Source organism: Hemitrygon akajei, chromosome 5, assembly GCF_048418815.1.
Source record: "Hemitrygon akajei chromosome 5, sHemAka1.3, whole genome shotgun sequence".
Taxonomy (NCBI): Eukaryota; Metazoa; Chordata; class Chondrichthyes; order Myliobatiformes; family Dasyatidae; genus Hemitrygon; species Hemitrygon akajei.
In genome coordinates, this window is record NC_133128.1 from 150,073,312 (window position 1) to 150,095,203 (window position 21,892).

Consider the following 21,892-nt stretch of genomic DNA (forward strand, 5'->3'; position numbering starts at 1 on the left):
CTCCAGCAGGATGATGTATTTTGCTGCCTCTAAGACCAGGAAGATGTCTGGTCTTGAGGTGGTCTTGACAATGTGCTCTGGGATCTTTAGTTGTTTCTCCGGATCAGTCATGAGCAGGTGCCAGAATCCCTGTGGGTGGCTTTACTCTTGTTTCTCTTTGTTCTCCAGCTCTTTCAAAAGAGAAGCAAAACTGAGCATGGTGGTTCTTTGTTAATTTTAAGTCATATTATCTAGGGATTATCTCAGTATTAGTCATCAGCAATGCTTAATGCACTTTACAGTACTAAAGGTCCACACGGTGCACTAAAGCTCCAAACCATTGAAAGTTGTCAAATTACTAATTTAATAATGCATAGCATTCTAAAAAAAATCCATAAAACAGCAACAAGCAATAACAGTATGCTGACAAAATATAGCTACAATCTATTTGCAGAATGATCTGGATTCTCAGAATAGACTTCAGAAATTTAGCACAAGGCTCTTAAACAGAATGCAAATGGAATCTCCCTGGCATTGTGGATTCCAGACAGGTTCACTGGCATTAATGAGATAAGAATCACAAGATGATTGTTTACAGACAGCTGCATTTCAATAACAATGTAAAGCACATATACCAACAAATTGTTTAAAATAGAAATTGAAAATTGTTAACAGCCTTTTAAAAGCAATTCTGTGGCACTGTCTGCTAATGTATTATTGAATTACATGCTGAAGTAAGATGTTAAATTTCACCTGACTGAACGCATTGGAAACTCTCAGGCATATTTTACTAGGTGCAGGCACTATATAAATCTGTGGTATTGTTATATGTTTGTGTTTTTTAGGACCATGCTGTTTTTAAATTGGTTGCTATTCACAATTTTCTATCAGGATATTTGTCAGAGTCTGAGCGTAAGATTCTCTGGACTATGTATGAACTAGAAATCAAGTGGAACCTTTGATGCACTTTATTGATTGAAGACACTTTGAGGATATGGCGAAATACTGAAATGATTCAGCTCCTTTATTATTCAGGTGTGATAAGTATTAGAAAAGAGATAATTGCATCCTCAGATATCATGCTTTTAGTAGTTTAAAAACTGGAGCAATGAGAAGTCACAAGTCAAAGTTAAAGTTTATTGCCATATAAGTAAATCCATGTATGCACAGGTGCAACATAAAACTTACAGCAGAACCACAGGAATGGTGGTATTATATAAGCAGCATTCACATAAATTAAACATACAATACAGTATACATAATATATTACAAAAAAGTAGAACACAATTAGAACAAGATGTGTGTACATGAAATGGAAGGATATGGATATTATATGGGCAGAAGGGATTAGTTTAGTGGGCATTTGAATATACAACAAAGAACAGTACAGAACCTTCGGCTCATGATGTTGTGCCCACCTCGTATGTACTCCAAGATCAATCTAATGTTTCCCTCCCACAAAACCCTCATTTTTTTCTTTCATCCATGTGCCTATCTGAGAGAATCTCAAATATCCTTAATGTATCAGCCTCACCCCTGGAAGCATATTCCACGCACTCAACACACTGGGTACAAAAACAGCCTCTGATGGAACCTCTATACTTTCTTCCTATCACCTCTCATGTTAGCCATTTCCACCCTGGAAAAAATGTACCAGCTATCCATTCAATTTCTGCCACTTATAATCCTATACACCTCTATGAAGTTACCTATCATCTTCCTACACTAAAAATAGAAAATTACTCATCATATGATATCATCATCAGCTATCTTCTCAACCTCTGCCACTCCAGAGAAAATAACCCTTGTTTGCACAATCTCTTGTTATAGTGCATGCCCTCTAATCCATGCAGCATCCTGGTAAGCCTCTTCTGCACCCTCACCAGAGCTTCAACATTCTTCCAATAAATGGATGACCAGAACTGTATGCAGTACTCCAAGTGCAGCCTAACTGGAGTTTTATAAATCTGCAACATAACTTCCTGACTTTTGTACTAACTGCCTTGACTAATAAAGGCAAGCATGCCATATGCCCTCTTAACCACCCCATCAACCTCTGTAGCCACTTTTAGAGAGCTGTGAACTTGGACCCCAAGATCTCTCTGCTCATCAACACTGTTAAGAATCTTGCCCTTAACACTGGACTGTCTGTATTTGACCTACCAAGGTGCAATGCTTCATATTTGACTGGGTAAATCTATCTTCCATTTCTCCACCCAAATCTGCAACTGTTCTATATCCCACTGATCTATAAGTCTCCTCAACCACCACACTCTTATTTGTTGGGCAAGCCAATATTGAATCCAAATGGCCAATTCACCACTGATACCATGCACCTTAATCTTCTAGATGAGCCTCCCATCAGGGACCTTGTCAAAACACTTTACTAAAATTCATATAGAGAACATCCACAGCTCTACCTTTATCAATTGTCCTCATCATCTCATTAAAAATTCAAGCAAGTTAGTATGACACAACTTGTCCCATACAAAGCCATGCTACCTCTCCCTTATTGGGCCATGGTTTTCCAAATGCTCAAATCCTATTTCTAAAAATTCTCTCCAATATCTTCCCTACCACTGATGTGAGACTCACTGGTCTATAGCTTCCAGGATTATCCCTGGTTCCCTTCTAAACAATGGAACAACATTAGCTACTTGCCAGGCCTCTAGTACCTTGTCTGTGACTAGGGAGGACACAAAGATATTGGTCAGGGCCCCAGCAATTGATTAAATTTTTTGAAGAGCCTCCTGGGAGGCTCATCCAGAAAATCAAGTAAGATACTCATTAAGGACCTCACCCACATCATTCACATCCAAGCATATGTTCCCCCTTTATCCTTAGGTGGTCCCACCTTCTCCCTAGTTGTCCTCTTGCTCTTGATGTATGTATAGAATGCCTTGGGATTCTCTCCGGTCCTGCAATGCTCCTCAGACAGGATGAAGAGGTCAATACTCCCCAATGCCATTAGGCTTTACAATTCAACCGCCAGGACTTAAGAACTTTTTAAAAGCTATTATTAATGCTTTTTGAGATAGTGATTTAGTTGCATATCATATTTTTTACTGAGTTAAGTATTGTATGTATTTAGTTTTGCTACAACAAGTAGCATTGGAAAAAAGTTGAATTTCCCCATGGGGATGAATAAAGTATCTATCTATCTATCTATCTTTAATCATACATGCCAAGGACTTTTGATGGCCTTTCCTGCCTTTCTAAATTCCATTCTTAAGTTCCTTTCTGGCTTCTTTATAACCCTCAAGGATTCTGTTTGATTCTAGCTTCCTAAATTTTACATACTTTTCCTTTTACTCCTTGACTAAATCTCCACTCTCAACATCCAAGATTCTCTTACCATGCCTCCTTTGTCTTTAATTCTGACTGGAACATACCTGTCCTGTACTTTGTGCAGTTGGTCTTTAAAAACCCTCCACATATTGGATTTGGACTTGCCCAGAAACAGCTGTTCCTAATGAACTCTGCCTAGTTCCTACCTACTGCTCTCATAAGTTGCCCCGCTTCAGTTTAATATTCTGCCACGAACTCCATGCTTATCCTTATCCTTATCTTAAAACTTGAGGAGTTGTGGTCGCTGTTCCCTAACTGCTCATGCACGGAAAGGTCAGTCACCTGGCCGGGCTCATTGCCCAACTAAAGAGCCAATACAGTTGCTCCTCTTGTTGGAATATCTACATACCGATTTAAGAAATCTCCCTAGATCTGCTTAGTATGAGTTCCTGTGGTCCAGATGATCCACTGCAGAGTGAAGAGCTAGAGAAATGGCATCTGCAGTTAACCTGTTGTTAGGCAAATTGAAGTAGATCCAGGTTACCTCTCAGGCTGGAGATGACTTGCACCATAGCCAACCTCTCATTAAGGTTGATGTAAGTACCACCGGACAGCGGTCATTAAGGCAAGTCACCACACTCTTCTTGGCTTCCATAAGCATCCTCAAATCTGTATCATGTCTAATCCATTTCTTCTTCCACTTTGTTGCTTGGTCTCATATCCTATGATTCTGTTAGCATCTAATAATTATTTGATCTCTGGTACCTTGAACACTGTTTCAGAACTAGGCATCACAACCATCTTGAGCAGGTTATTCCAAATGTTGCTGACAATAAATTAAAATATTCCTTATTATTTCATCCCTAAATAGCTAAGATGACACGCTTTAGTTCTATATTAGCCAACCAAGAAAAAAGCCTCTTCTATGAACAGCTCATCTATGTCTCTCTGACTTCAAGGAAAATGAATCCCACCTTAAGTACAGAGACCCAGAAAGCAGAGTGCAACAGGTGCAGTCTTGCCAAAAATGTTGCATTCACACTGGGTTGGCATCTTAACAAGAGAGAGCAGTTTAAAAAAAAATCTTAGTATTAATCAGATGTCTTTATAATAGAGCAACATGTTAATTCTTTATAATGACACTTGAATGAAATTTCCTCAGGGTGATAGGAGACCCATTTCCACTCCCCAGTTCTTACAGCTGTATTGTTAATGTCACTGGAAAATTTTCAAGCTCTTGTATTCAGAATGTGGAGGCAAATTCTATTCAGAACTTGTACAGTAAAAATTTTCAGTTAAGGTGGCTCTTGAGACATCACAAGCCTAGAAATTTAAAAAAAATACAAAGCAATGCAAAATTAAATGCATAAATCATGTGTCTCCCCTAATGCTCCTACAGTAAATGCTTTTATTGAGTTAAACCAAATTATAATTAGAAAATGGAAAGCAGTGTTTCTTGCAAGTAAATTTACAACCTTAAGGCAATAACTTACAAATTGACAGTGATTTCTGCAAAAGCTGAAACATTAATTTGAGCATAGAAACCTCAATTTTGAATTATGCAACTGCTGTAAATCTACTGAGATTGTTTTTTTAATTGCTTCAGACAGGAAAAGAAAGACCTGCATTTCCCTAGCATCCTTTCTCATCCTCACAGGCATTCGAAATTATTGTGTAACCAGTTAAATATTTTTTAAAGTGCAGTCATGAGTGTAATGGCAGAGCACAGCAGTCATTCTGAAATTCCCACGAACCAGATAATGACCTCATAATCTGGCCTGGTGTCATTTATTGAAGTATAAACACTGATCAACCCATCAGGGAAAAATCCTTCTCCTTACTTGAATAGGATCATGGGAACTTTTATTATCAACTATTTTCTTATCAAATATTTTCTTACAACGGTGAAGCAGGCCATTTGGCCCATTAAGTCTATTTTAGCTCTCAGAGCAATCCCATCAATTACTTTCTCTCGTGTATTTCCCTTCAGGCTGTGCTCTCACACTGCATCACACAAGAGACTCAATGAAGCTTCAGTGTAACAACTTATCCAAGGAATGGTGCCTCTGGTAGTGCCGCTCCCCTCTGTGCTGCACTGGTGTGATCAGCTGTGGCAGAAGTGATGCGTGCAGCCAGGGCTGACACTTTAGCATGGAGGGGAAATAGTTAATGTGATTTCATAATACATAGCTGTAATGCGGTCAACTAATGCGGTCAACAAATGCCAGTCTTACCAGACCAGATCACAAGAAGGCTTAGCTGTCACTTTGGTGGTAACAATTACAACCCCAAACATAGGCAAGGCTTTTGTATGTTGTATCTGTGTTTGTATCTACATTATTGCCTACTGTCTGTCCCCAACTATGCTCTTTGTCAAAAGACAATGATAACTGGAGGAAAGTATCAATTTTTTCTCTCTTGGTTAGAGCTTTTTACTCAGATGGAGACATCAAAGGAGTGAGATAGGGTTTAAGACATTTGCTGCAATCTTCACAGCCAATTCATCATGTCTTATGTAAATCGTGAGTTCAGTCTAATTTGCAATATGTAACGGAGGTTGCAGCAGTAGATACAATTCTTATGTGATATTTAGGAATAATCTACTTCCATTATTAGAGCTTTTACTATGTGTGTCATGTTGCTAAAGCTTAGTAATTCATTCACAAAATATCCTTGTAATCACCTTTATGGAAGGAGTTACTTTATTTTCAGCCAGACTGATCTATTTGATACATTTTCTATTTTTAGATAACCATAGCAACAGACACGCATGAGAGATGAGAGTTCTTCATGAACAAAATACAAATAGCTATCTCGTAGAAAAAAAGGCATCCACATGCTTAAAAAGCATTTGGGAGCCTAGAGTAATCAAATATGCAGGTCATTAGTGAAAGCGAGAGAGATGAGATGTGCTTTAAGCAAAATAACTGAAACACAAAAAGGTTTATTGCACTGTGGAAGTGTACCGGACACCAACGCCTTCTATTTCTGACAAGGTAAAAGGTATGCATTTCATATTGCAGCATTGTTTTATATTTAAATGAAACTTGAATGTTTAAAGCTACAGCCTAACCTTCCAAATGCTCATAAGAACATAAGAAATAGGAACAGCAGTCGGCCATCTGGCCCATCAAGCCTGCTCTGCCATTCAATAAGATCATGGCTAATCTGGCTGTGGGCTCAGCTTCACCTTCCTGCCTTTTCCCCATAACCCTTGATTCCCTGCTATGCAAAAATCTATCTGTGTCTTAAATATACTTAACAGGGTGTCACCAACTGCTTCCCTAAACAGAGAGCTCCACAAATTTACTGATCTCTGGAAACCTCTGGAGGTTTCTTTTCACCTCCACTCTAAATCAATTTCCCCAAATCTTGAGGCCATGTCCCCTAGTTCCACTCACACTTACCAGTGGAAATAACTTTCCTATCTCTATCTAATCTATCCCTTCATAACTCTGTATGTTTTGATAAGATCCCCTCTCACTGTCTCTCTCTCTCTCGATCTCTCTCTCTCGATCTCCTGATCTCCAGAATCATCCTTATGAACCTCCTCTGCACTGCTTCCAAAGGCAATGCCTCTTTGTTCAAGTAGGGAGAACAGAACTGCACACAGTACTCCAGGAGCAGCCTCACAAGTACCCTGTACAGTGGCAGCATAACCTGTTGCTCTTAAATCCCTCTAGCAATGAAGGCCAACATTCCATTAATCTTGATCATCGGTTGCACCTGCAAACCAACCTTTTGCAATTCCTGTACCAGCAGTCCCAAGTCCCAATGTAAAACAGCATGCTGCAACCTTTCACCACTTAAATCATATTCTAATCTTTGATTTTTACTTCCAAAATAGGTGACATCACATTTAGCAACATTGTACTCCATCTGCTAGATGCTTACCCACTCATTTAATTCATCTGTTTCCATAGAACCATAGAACATTACAGCACAGAAACAGGCCTTTTGGCCCTTCTTGAATGTGCCGAACCATTTTTCTGCCTAGTCCCACTGACTTGCACCTGGACCATATCCCTCCAAACCCCTCTCATCCATGAACCTGTCCTAGTTTTTCTTAAATGTTAAAAGTAATCCCTGTTATGACCCCAGCCCCCTCCTTTGTGAGAATCGCAAGAGAGAGAGAGCAGCCTTACGGTTTGGAATGTGGTCTGGCCTCTCAGCCAGACAAAAGCCATGGACATGGCCATTGTCTTGGGAGACACCTTTGTGGAATAAGGGACTGGACTACGTGCAAACCCTCAGGGCAACGTGGTGATGGGGGAAAGATTGCCTCACCCCCACCCTGATTGACATCTACAACCCTGCCAGTCCAGATAAAAGGTGGGCTGCCGAGGCGGGGCCTCAGACGCACCAAGGAGACACACGAAGAAGACACGATAGCGCTTCCCATCGGAGCGGGAAGCCATTTTGAAGGAAGCCACGTGCGTTAGATTCCGGATCGGGAGTCTGTGGCTGAAACCAAAGGAAAACCGCTTTAACTAACAACCGGGATTTTCTTCGCAAAGACGACGGGCAAGTGTTCCTTCTTTCTCACCACTCACTCTCTCCAACACGTGAAATGCCAGCGGTTCCCAAACGGAAAAGCCTGCAGATTTATGAGTGACTTTTATATTCCATTGGACTCAGTATTCCCCTAGACAACAATAGAGCTTATTTCTGATTGATTATTACTATACCTGTGCTTTAGATGGAGATTTGACGACGTATATGATCTGAATGTTTTGTATTAACCATACGTTTGTGCCCCTTTATAAATAAAAAAACGTTTGAAAATAGTACCATCAGACTTCAGCGGACCTCTCTATCTTTGCTGGTAAGTCACCCGGTTACTGGGAACGTAACATCCCACATTTACCACCTCATCTGGCAGCTCATTCCACACACCCACCACTCTCTGTGTGAAGAAGCCCCCCTGAATGTTCCCTTTAAACTTTCCCCCTTCACCCTTAACCCATGTCCTCTGGTTTTTTCTTCCCCTAGCCTGAGTGGAAAAAGCCTGCTTGCATTCACTCTATCTATACCCATCATAATTTTATACACCTCTATCAAATCTCCCCTCATTTTTCTACGCTCCAGGGAATAAAGTCCTAACCTATTCAACCTGTCTCTATAACTCAGTTTCTCAAGTCCTGGCAAATTCCTTGTAAACCTTCTCTGCACTCTTTCAAACTTATTAATATCTTTCCTGTAATTTGGTGACCAAAACTACACACAATACTCTGAATTCGGCCTCACCAATGCCTTGTACAACCTCACCATAACATTCCAACTCTTATACTCAATACTTTGATTTATAAAGGCCAATGGACCAAAAGCTCCCTTTACGACCCTATCTACCTGTGACACCACTTTTAGGGAATTATGTATCTGTATTCCCAGATCCCTCTGTTCTACTGCACTCCTCAGTCTCCTACCATTTACCTTGTATGTTCTACTTTGGTTTGTCCTTCCAAAGTGCAATACCTCACACTTGTCTGTATTAAACTCCATCTGCCAGTTATCAGCCCATTTGTCCAGCTGGTCCAAATCCCTCTGCAAGCTTTGAAAACCTTCCTCACTGTCCACTACACCTCCAATCTTTGTATCATCAGCAAATTTGCTGATCCAATTTACCACATTATCATCCAAATCATTGATATAGATGACAAATAACAATGGACCCAGCATTGATCCCCGTGGCACACCACTAGTCACAGGCCTCCACTCAGAGAAGCAATCCTCCATTACCACTCTCTGACTTCTCCAATTGAGCCAATGGCTAATCCAATTTACTAGCGACTGAATCTTCTTAACTAACCTCCCATGTGGGACCTTGTCAAAGGACTTACTGAAGTCCATGTAGACAACATCCACTGCCTTCCCTTCATCCACTTTCCTGGTAACCACCTCAAAAAAACTCTAACAGATTTGTTAAACATGACCCACCATGCACAAAGCCATATTGACTCTCCCTAATAAGTCCCTGTCTATCCAAATACTTGTAGATCCTATCTCTTAGTACTTCTTCCAATAATTTACCTACTAATGATGTCAAACTTACCGGCCTATAATTTCCTTGAATGCTTTTAGAGCCTTTTTTAAACAATGGAACAACATGAGCTATCCTCCAATCCTCCAGCACCTCGCCCACAGATACCAACATTTTAAATATATCTGCCAGGGCCCCTGCAATTTCAACACCATTCTCCTTCAAGGTCCAAGGGAATACCCTGTCAGATCCTGGGGATTTATCTACTCTGATTTGCCTTGAGAGCAAGCACCTCCTCCTCTTCAATCTGTATAGGTTCCATGACTTCACTACTGTTTGCCTTTATTTCCATTGACTCCATGCCAGTTTCCTTAGTAAATACAGATGCAAAAAGCCCATTTAAGATCTCCCCTATTTCCTTTGGTTCCATCATAGCCGACCACTCTGATCTTCAAGAGGACCAATTTTATCCCTTGCTATCCTTTTGCTCTTAATATACCTGTAGAAGCTCTTTGGATTATCCTTCACCTTGACTGCCAAAGCAACCTCATGTCTTCTTTTAGCCCTCCTGATTTCTTTCATAATTTTTTTGCACTTTTTATACTTCTCAAGCACCTTATTTGCTCCGTTTCCTATACATGTTATATCTCTCTCTTTATCAGAGTTCCAATATCCCTTGAGAACCAAGGTTCCTTATTCTTATTCACTTTGCCTTTAATCCTGACAGGAACATACAAACTCTGCACTCTCAAAATTTCTCCTTTGAAGGCCTCCCACTTACCAATCACATACTTGCCAGAGAACAACCTGTCCCAATCCATGTTTTTTAGATCCTTTCTCATTTCTTCAAATTTGGCCTTTTTCCAGTTTAGAACCTCAACCCAAGGACCAGATCTATCTTTATCCATGATCAAGTTGAAACTAATGGTGTTATGATCACTGGAACCAAAGTGTTCCCCTACACACACTTCCATCACCTGTCCCAACTCGTTTCCTATGAGGAGATCTAATATTGCATCCTCTCTAGTTGGTACCTCTATATATTGATTTAGAAAACTTTCCTGAACACATTTTACAAGCTCTAACCCGTCTAGACCTTTAACAGTATGGGAGTCCCAATTAATGTGTGGAAAATTAAAATCCCCTACTATCACAACTGTTTCCTGCAGTTGTCTGCTAGCTCTCTGCAGATTTGCTCTTCCAATTCTCGCTGACTATTGGGTGGTCTATAATACAACCCCATTAATGTGGTCATACCTTTCCTGTTTCTCAGCTCCACCCATATGGCCTCAGTAGACAACCCCTCTAACCTTTCCTGCCTGAGTACTGCTGTAACATTTTCCCTGACTAGCAATGCCACCACCCTTCATCTCTCTGCCCCTATCACGTCTGAAACACCGTGACCCTGGAACATTAAGCTGCCAGTCCTGCCCCTCCTGTAGCCAAGTTTCACTAATGGCTATAATGTCATAATTCCATGTGTCAATCCACACCCTCAGCTCGTCAGCCTTCCCCACAATACTCTTAGCACTGAAATAGACACACCTCAGAAGATTATTACCACCACACACAACCCTTCTATTTGTGACTTTGCAGAAACTTTTAACATTACTCATTTTCACTCCCGCTCCACTATCTGCTCTGGCACTCTTGTTCCCACCCCCCTGCAAATCTATTTTAAACCCTCTCTAACAAACCCTAACTAACAAACCTCCCTGCAAGGATATTGGTCCCTTTGTAGTTTAGGTGTAACCTGTCTCTCTTGTACAGGTCCCACTTGCCCCAGAAGAGGTCCCAATGATCCTGAAATCTGAAACCCTGCCTCCTACACCAGTCCCTCAGCCACGTGTTCATCCTCCAGAGCATCCTCAGTGGCACATGGCACAGGTAGCAATCCTGAGATTACTACCCTCGAGGTCCTGCTTTTTAACTTCCTACCAAGTTCTCTATACTCACTCTTCAGGACCTCCTCACCCTTTCTTCCTACATCATTGGTACCGATGTGTACCATGACATCTGGCTGATCACCCTCCCACTACAGAATGCTGGGCACGCGATCAGAGACATCCCCGACCCTGGCACCCGGGAAGCAACAAACTATCCGGGAGTCTCTGTCATGACCACAGAACCTCCTGTCTGTACCTCTAACTATCGAGTCCCCTATCACTACCACTCTCCTCTTCTTGGCCCCTCCCTTCTGCACTGCAGAACTAGACTCAGTGCCAGAGATCCGGCTGCTGCAGCTTGTCCCAGGTAAGTCATCCCCCACAACAGTATCCAAATTGATATACTTGTTGTTGAGGGGAATGGCCACAGGGGAGCCCTGCTCTGCCTGCTCTTTCCTCTTCCCTCGCCTGATGGTAACCCAATTACCTGTGCCCTGCTCCTTTGGTGTAACTACCTCCCTGAAACTACTATCCATAAACTCATTCTCCCAAATGATCCAGAGGTCATCCAGCTCCTGCTCCAGTTCCCTAACGTGGTTTGTTAGGAACTGCAGCTGGATGCACTTCTTTGCAGGTGTCGTTGTCAGGGACACTGGAGGTCTTCCTGACTTCCCACATCCTGGAAGAGGAACATTCCAACATCCTGCCTGGCATTCTCTCTACTCTAAACAAAAACAAAACTTACCGGAACCAACCCTCACCTCTGCCTGTTCACACCAAAGCCTGTTGAGCCAAAGACGCCCCACTCTACTCCCTCTCACTCCGCTGCCCGCTGTATATGGTGGTCTTTTTTTTAACCTTTAGCACTCTACATCACGCGCCTGTGCAGTCTAGCCTCTTTTTCCCAAGCAGTGTGGGGGAAAAAAATGACTTCTCCGAGATTCCTTTACTCCTTCACTCTCAGCCTCGTGCTTCGATTTAAAAACGGCTGTTTTGGACAGAACCAATGAAGTTTGAGTTTGCAGAATTATTGCTAGGACACTGCCATTTGATTTTATTTCCATTTTATTTTCCTCAGAGGACCATTTCCAAGAGTGCAGAAGCACGTCACTGATGGAGGGACCCAAATTAGAAAGTGCTTTGCTGAACTGGGCCTTCCAGAGCACTCGAGGCACTAACAAGCAGGACAGCTATAATGTCTCCGCACTATACTCCCTGCAGACCCTCCGCATCCTCTGTGGAGATTTTCACTTCCACTCAATTTAGTGTCATCAGCAAAGTTAGATACATTACACTTGGTCCCTTCTGTAACGTTTTGTAACTCCAAAACATAAAACTAATTGAAAGAGAAACACGGAGTCGTGTCTATTTCATTTTACCTTACTCTGGCGCACACATATGACATGGTAGCATAATGATGTATGTCGTTCACATACTTTTACATAAAACCCATAATGATTTAAGTAAAAAATAAAGAAATGTAAACATATTTACAATATTACTCAAATATTACTGAAATATTTAATACACAACATTCCTCTCTGCTTCTCTATAAACTCTAACTCAATATAGAATGTATCTCAAATTATATACATATACTATATAATACTGGGCGGGGGAATGGAGATATGTCTCTACCAAAGGAGTTGTAAGGTGCTCCTACCCTCTGCTAGCCTGCGGCTCACCCTAGAGCAAGGTGTGGCACCTGTGTAGCCCTCGATCAGGGTCACATGAAGCCATGGAAGCAGCCAGTGCCTATCACAAGTCCTGATTATGTGACCACTGACACCAGGCAGACAACCTCTGTAGAGTATCGATAATGGCTGGGGTAAACCGTTTTGTAAGGGTACTGTCCAGAAGAAGGCAATGGCAAACCACTTCTTTAGAAAAATTTGCCAAGAACAGTCATGATCATGGAAAGACCATGATAGCCTTAATCATACAACGGCTCATAAAGAACGAACTATGTAATAGAACTGCTATAAGGACATCCACAACGTAGCAGTTTTTAAATATCCTAGAGATTTAATTGCTGTGGAGGATTTCTTATTCTTGTAGGATAATATCTTTCACAACAAGGGGGTCACTCTACTTGGCAGGTGAGACTCATGGCTGTGAAACAATCTCAGGTTCTGGGGCCTCCTCTATGGTGGTTGTAGGAGTTGACTCTGGGACTACAGGAAGTGTTTCTGACAGCTCTGGACATCTTTCTCTGTAACAATTGACAGCTCTTCTCAACTGATCGATGTATCATCTCCAGATGACATCAGAAGCAATTTCCAGTGTGTAGGAGAATGGTTCAGTTCTGTCCTTAATCTTTCCAAGTACTGTACCAATTTTTGATCTCCGGAATTCTTTGCCAGTACTGCTCGTCCAGGAGTGAAACATCAAACCCCGTGGTTTGAGGAGCCCTCAATTTCCCTCAGCTGTTTGTCCTACATACCTCTTCTAAAATTGGGTTTAAGGAGATCCAAGTGTAAATGCAAGGAACACACACAAAGTGCTGGTGGAACACATCAGGCCAGGCAGCATCTATAGGGAGAAGTGCTGTTGACGTTTCGGGCTAAGACTCTTCATTTGTAAATGCAAGGGATGACCCAGGAACAGCAGAGCTGGTGAGTTGTTAGATGTGGAGTGTGCTGTATTGTGATATGCAGGGAGAAAATTGGCGAGTTTATGATCGTGTCTGTGTAGTGTGATCTCTGACATTCCTCGTACTGCTTTCTGTACTCTAGACAAAACATTCCTCCAAGCCATTTGTAGCTGGGTGGTACAGTACAGATGTTGTATTTCATATTCCATTCATTTTCAGGGATGACTGCAATTGTTCTGCAACAAGCTGTGGTCCATTGTCACTGATGAAGTGTTCTGAAACACCAGCTCTTGAGAAGTGGCTGCTCAACACAAGAACAGTATGAGAGGCTGTAGTGGAGGTATTGAGAACCTTTGTAACTGCATCCACTACTAACAAGAAATTTGTGCCCAGGAATGGAGCAGAAAAATCCACATAAATCCCCTGCCAGGTCAACACAGACTATTTCCAAAGGTAGAGAGCTGCTGCTCTTGGCGTCTTTTAAATATGTTGACATCCACCAATGCTTGAATTTTCTCAGCACACTTATGTAATCCTTGTATGCAATGGTGTGACCACAGTAAGCAACGCTTGGTTTAAAGAATCACACTTGTTGCGTCATGCTTTGAGCTCATAATCTTCTCATCTTTTTAACACTGTCTTGACATTTGGCAGATGTTCTTTGTCATCCTTTATGGTAAAAATTATGTCATCCAGGTAACACTGAGTGCCTAGGCATCCTTGCAGCACCTGCTCCACAGATTTCTGCCAGAGTGCAGGTGGAGATGCTACTCTAAAAATAGGCCAATTTTAGTGTTAAAATCCTTTCTGAGTGCTCTTGGTGAAAAACACTTTGGACTCTTCTTCATCTCCTTCCATAAAACCTAACCTTAGTTAAGTTCACTATCCTGGGCAGAAGGTATTAATTTACTTTCAGAACTAGGTTGATAGTGACCTTAAAAACACCACAGAGCCTGACAGACCCATTCTTCATGGCTACTGGGACCACTGGTATCGCCCATGAGCTCTACTCAACCTTGGAAAGAATTTCTTCAGCCTCCATTCGATCTAACTCACTGGCTACTTTATCACAGATGGTATAAGGAACCAGATGGGCTTTGTAAAACTTGGATGTGGCATTTTCATTTAACATTATTTTACCCTTCATATGTTTGAGTTCCCCAATGCCATCCTGAAACACTCCTGTGGTGACATTTTCATCAACAACATGCAAATTAGTGCTCTTTTTGAAATTGCATCTTGACTTTTTTTATCTTTTTTTCTTCCATGTGCAGTCCATTTATTTCTGTCTGTCACGCATGCTTTTTGTTCATGGCCTACTTTGTTGTATTTTCTGCAAATGTCACCTTTAAACCTGCATTAGTCTGTTATATCTGAGTCTCTGCCACAATGGTAAAGCAATTTGTCCAGCCAGGCAGGTTTCTGTTCAGATGTTACAATTTTGTTCATGTTCACTTTCCTTCCTGACCGCAACTCAATTGTATCTCTGGGTAATGCTTCCATTGATACAGTGATTTCAACTGCTGTTCTGAATGTGAGTTGTGATACAGTTAGGAGGTGTTTTTGGATGCTTTCTTGTAGGATTCCACAAACTAAACTATCACTCAGTGCATCATGAAGCCCATTACTGAACTGGTATTGCTCAGACAATTTCTTCAATTTAGTCATGTAAGCTAAAGAGGACTCCCCTTTCTTTTGACTCTGTTTATGAAACCTAAAGCCATCAACAATGGTTTCAGTTCTGAATGTTCCTGCATTACTTTCATGATGTCATCAAAGCTCATTTCGGCTGGTTTGGATGTGGCAGTTAAATGTTTAATCCACCTGTATATTTTTCCACCTCAGCACAACTAGCAAATGCTTTTCATTGGCTATTTCATTTGCCTCAGGATGCTGCTAAATTCATTCAGTATAATCACCCAGTTACCCTTTGTGCAATCAAACACAATTATCTTTCCAATGTAGCCAGCCATTTCTGCTTTTTTAAAGTTGTTGTTGTTGTTGTTGTTGTTGTTATTGTTGTTATTATTATTATTATTAATTATTATATAATACTAGCGCATGGCCAAGGGGTTAAGATGTTTGTCTAGTGATCTGAAGGTCGCTAGTCTGAGCCTTGGCTAAGGCTGAGTGTGTGTACTTGAGCAAGCAACTTAACCACACATTGCTCTGTGCTGACACCGGTGCCAAGTTGTATGGGTCCTAATGCCCTTCCCTTGGACAATATCAGTGGCGTGGAGAGGGGAGACTTGCAATATGGGCAACTGCCGGTCTTCCATACAACCCTGCCCAGGCTTGCACCCTGGAAACTTTCCAAGGTGCAAATCCATGGTCTATCAAGACTAACGGAGGCCTACACTACACTACACTAGGTCTCTCTCACTGAGTCTGGTGCTGTGACTCAGAAGAAAAGAGAGGTGAAGAGGAGATTCCATAGGTAGTGGAATAGATACGAAATTCTGTTGACGTGATAAGGATGCCCAGTGGGTAGGTTGCCTCCCAGATGCCAGAGTCAGGGATATCTTGGATCAAGTCCATGGTACTCTAAAGGGGGAGTGTGAGCAATCAGAAGTCTTAGTACATATTGGCAACAATACATAGGTAGGAAAGATGAGAAGGTCCTGAAGAGATATTTTAGGGAGCTAGGGTAGAAAGCTGAGAAGCAGGATCTCCAGGGTTGTAATCTCTGAATGACAGTCTGTGCCATGCACCAGTGAGGGTAAGAAAACTGAGGGGCAGAGGTTCAGATTTATGGATCATTGGCATCTGTTTTGGGGAAGGTATGACCTGTACAAAAGGGATGGGTTACACCTGAGCCTGCAGGCAGATTGAGCTGATTCAGCAGGGTAGCTGGTTTACAATCAGAGGAAATGTGTAGTGAGACTGCTAGCAAAGACAGGTTGATCATAGGGCAAAATTTCAGTCAATGGTATGAGTCGCAATGTAAAAAAGAGACAAAATTGAAAAGAGTAATAGGTGTTATAAAGATTGAAGGTGTTATATTTGTATGCATGTAGTATACGAAATAAGGTAGATGAACCTGTAGCGCAGTTAAAGATTGCCATGTATGATGTTATGAGCATTACTGAGTTGTGGCTTTGGGTTTAAGATGGCACTACTGAAGTTGTGTGACAGCTTACTGGTAGTGCAGAAGGCAAGAAATATGACTAAAAGCATTGTTAACAACAATGTTAACAGAATTTTTAACACCAATTCCAAAGTAAAGTATGGTCAACTATCACCACAAGCAATGAAGAAGCAAATGGAGGCAAAGCTGATTGAAGGTTGAGTTGTGCAGGTGCATCGCACGAAGCCAAAGTGCAGTGTGCTCGAGATGGAGTCACAGATGGAGTTGGTATCACTGTTGCTGTTGGAGTTAACAACTTGGAGAGGAGTTGATGCGGATGAGTTTCAATGCCTCTCCACCTAACCCAGGTGTGAGGCTGGATCGCTCCAAGCATCGAGCTGATTTGGTGAGATTGAAAACTGTTTCGGGCTGTGTGGTTCAAGCATGTCGTTGTGCCGGGATCTAGGTCGTAGAGCAAGGCACTACCCGGTGCTTGGACAATTTAAGCTCTAGTCAAGATAGACTGGAAAGCCTAAGTGTCAGGACGGGAGGCAAAGGTTGGGCTGATTTCACTCACTCTCCTACAATGTTCATTCCTCTCTCTGCGGCACAGAGGCTGTGAACTGCTTTGACGGCTGTCATCTCCATGAGATTTGCGGCATTTTTGCCCTGCTAATATAATGAACTGAGATCAGGGCTTGGGCCTACTCCAGCTGCTCAAGGGAGTGGATTTCAGAATGCTGTCATTTGTTCTTATTGTTTGCATGGTGTGAGTCTGTTTTTTCATCCTCTTTCTCAGTGCAGTGGTTAGGCTCTTTCTTGTTTTTTAATTGGGATGTTCAGGTTTCTTGCTTTGTGGCTGCCTGTAAGCAGACAAAATTCAAGGTTTATAATTTCCTTTATCAATATTTTTATTAGTTAAATAAATAAATACATATATATATAAACAAGAGGAGAATTATCAGAAATATCTATATCAATAACAGTTCGAATAAAAGGAAAAATAAACATCAAGATCAAACATAGTATTAATCTAACAGTATATAATAAAGAGAAAGGTAATTGATTCTCCTCTTATCCATAAAAAGAAAAAAAGAAACTTTTATAATTGAAATGTAGAGAAAAAATAACCAAAACACAAAAAAAAACCAAAAAGAAAGTAAAAAGAACTGAGCAGCTCAAACTGAGAGTGAGAGCAAAAAAAAACAAGGAAAAACTTTCTGATCAAATCCAAAGCTTCAAAAAGGTAACTGGAAGGCCCATAAGTCAGAGCATATGAAAATATTGAATATAAGGTCACCAAGTTTCCTCAAATTTAAAGGATGTATCAAATTACAGACTTCTTATTTTCTCTAAACTTAAACAGGACATAATGGAGGTAAGCCAATAAATAACAGTAGGTTTATAATTTATACATGCTTTGATAATGTACATTGAATCTTGAAGATTATAGCTGGGAGCTTAACATCCAAGGATAATCATTGTATTGAAAGGACAGGAAGGAAGGCAGAGGGCATGGCGTGGTTCTGTTGGTAAAAAATGAAATCAAATCCTTAGAAAGAGATGACATAGGATCATAAGGTGTAGAATCATTGTGGGTAAAGCTAAGGAACTGCAAGGGTAAAAGGACTCTGATGGGAGTTATTTACAGACCTCCAAACAGTAATAATTATGTACAAATGACAATGGGAGATTTTTAAAAATGCACGTCAAAAGGGTAATGTTTTGAAAGTCATGGGAGACTTCAATATGCAGGGAGATTGGGAAAATTAAGTTGCTGCTGGATCCCCAGAGGGGGATTTTCTAGAATGCCTACAAAATGGCTTTTTAGAGCAGCTTGTGGTTAAGCCCACTAGGGGATCAGCTATTCAGGATTTGGCTTTGTGCAATGAACTAGAATTGATTAGAGAGCAAAGGAATCCTGAGGGAGAAGTGATCAAAATATGATATAATTCACCCTGCAATTTGGGAAGGAGAAGCTAGAGTCAGATGTATCAGTATTACAATGGAGTAAAGGGAATTACAGAGGCATGAGAGAGGAGCTGGCCAAAACTGATTGAAAGGAAACACTAGTTGATCAGTAATGGCTGGAGTTTCTGGGAGGAATTTGGAAGGCACAGAATAGATATGTTCCAAAGAGGAAGAAGTATTCTAAAGGCAGGATGAGGCAACCGTGGCTGACAAAGGAAGTCAAAACCAAAGAGAGGACATATAATGGAGCAAAAATTAGTGGGAGGATAGAGGATTTGGAAGCGTTTAAAAAGCTACAGAAGGCAACTAGAATGTCATAAAGAAGGAAAAGATGAAATCCAAAGGTAAGCTAGCCAATGATATTAAGGAGAAAGGATACCAAAAGTTTCTTCAGTCATAAAAAGAGTAAAAGAGAGGTGAGAGTATATATTGAATTGCTGGAAAATAATGCTGGAGAGGTAGTAATTGGAGACAAGGAAATGGAGGACAAACTGAATAAGTATTTTGCACCAGTCTTCACTGTGAAAGACACCAGCATTATACTGGATGTTCAAGAATCTTATTAGGGAGAAGGTGCTTGGAAAACAAAGGTCTGAAGGTAGATAAATCACCATATAGTTTACATCCCTTGGTTTTGAAAGAGGTTGCTGAAGGGATTATGGAAACATTAGTAATGATCTTTCAAGAATCTATAGATTCTAGCATGGTCCTGGAGGACTGGAAAATTGCAAATGTCACTCCACTCTTCAAGAAGGGACAGTGGCAGAAGAAAGAAAATTATAAGCCAGTTAGTCTGACCTCAGTGACTGTGCAGATGTTGGAGTCGATTGTTAAGGATGTGGTTTTAGGCTATTTGGAGGCACATGATAAAATAGGCTGAAATCAGCATGGTTTCCTTAGGGGGAAATCTTGCTTGATAAATCTGTTTGAATTCTTTGAAGAAATAACAAGCAGGATAGACAAAGAAGAATCAGTGGATGTTGTGTACTTGAATTTTTAGAAGACCTTTGATAAGGTGCCACACATGAGGCTGCTTAACAAGTTAAGAACTCATAGTATTACGGGGAAGATACTAGCATGGAAAGAGGATTGGCTGATTAGTAGGAAGCAAAGTGTATGAGTAAAGGGAGCCTTTTCTGGTTGGCTGTCAGTGACTAGTGATGTTCCACAGGGGTCTGTATTGGGACCACTTTTTTAATTATATGTCAATGATTTGGATGATGGAATTGATGGCTTTGTGGCCAAGTTTGTGGATGATACAAAGATAGGTGAAGGGACAGGTAGTGTTGGGAAACTAAAGAAGCCATGGAAGAACTTAGACAGATTAGGAGAATGGTCAAAGAAGTGATGGATGGAATATATTGTTGTGAAGTGTATGGTCATGCATTTTGGTAGAAGAAATAAATGTGTTCACTATTTTCTAAATGGAGTGAGAATTCAAAAATCTGAGGTGCAAAGAGACTTCAGAGTCCTTGTGCAGGATTCACTGAAGGTTAATTTGCAAGTTGAGCTGGTAGTAAGGAAGGCAAATGCAATGCTGACAATCATTTCAAGAGGCTTTATAAAGCATTGGTGAGGTCTCACTTGGAGTGAATTATATAAACAAATAATGCTTAATCAAGTGATATATTGACAATATTACTCAAATTTTAAACATATATTAAATACACAACACTCTCTCCCAAGTGAAATGTTGCAGGCCCAGGACTGCCAACCAGGGAAATACCCATTTATCCCAATTCCCTGCCTTCTATTGGTTAACCAATATTCTATCCATGCCAATGCATTGCTTCAACTCCATGCTTCCTTATGGATGTTCTTTCATGCAGCACCTTGTCGAATGCCTTAGAGTCATAGAAAAGTAGAGCATAGAAATAAGCCCTCTGACCCATCTAATCCTTACAAAAACATTTAAATTGCCTAGTCCCATTGACCTGCAGCAGGACCATAGCCCTCCATACCCCTACCATCCTTGTACCTATCCAAACGTCACTTAAATGTGGAAATCGAGTTTGCATGCACCACTTGTACTGACAGCTCATTCCACACTCTCACAATCCTCTGAGTGGAAAAAGTTTCCCTTCATGTTCCCCTTAAACTTTTCACCTTTCATCCTTAACCCACGACTTCTGGTTGTAGTCTCACCCAACCTCAGTGGAAAAAGCCATCCTATCTATACCACTCATAATTTTGTATACTTCCATCAAATTTCCTCTCAATCTTTTATGTTCCAAGGAATAAAGTCCTAAACTAATCTATTTTTCCTTATAGCTCAGATCCTCCAGACACAGCAAAATCCTTGTAAGTATTCTCTGTACTCTTTCAAACGTATTACATCTTTCCTGTAGGTAGGTGACCAAAACTGCACACAATATTCCAAATTGGGCCTCACCAATGTCTTATACAACTTCAACATAACATCTCATCTCCTGTACTCAGTACTTTGATTAATGAAGGCCGATGTGCAAAAGCTTTCTTTACAATTCTATCTACTTGTGACACCACTTTCAATGAATTATGGACCTGTGTTTCCAGACCCCTTTGTCCTCCCACATTCCTCAGTGCCCTACTGTTCACTGTGTAAGACCTTCCCTGGTCGGTCCTACCAAAGCTCAATACCTCACATCTGCATTAAATTCCATCTGCCATTTTTCAGCCCATTTTTCCAGCTGGTCCAGATCCAGCTGCAAACCATGATAGTCTTCCTCGCTGTCCACTGCACCCCCAATCTTTGTGTTATCCACAAATATGATGATCCAGTTAACCATTTATCATCCAGATCGTTGCTATAGATGACAAACAACAATGGACCCAGCACCGATCCCTGCAGCACTCCACAAGTCACAGACCTCCAGTCAGAGAGACAACTATCACTCCCTGGTTTCTCCCAAAAAGACAATGTCTCATGCAAGCCTTCTGGAAATCCAGGTGTACAACATCTACCTGTTCCCCTCTATTCAATGTGTTCATTATATCCACAGAGAACTACAGTAAGTTTGTGAAATAGAACCTGCCCTTCAGGATTTCATGATGTGTCTGCCTGATGCAACTTCTTATATCTAAATATCTCACTATTTCTTCCTTAATGATAATGTTAAGCATTTTCCCAACTACAGATGTTAGGTTAA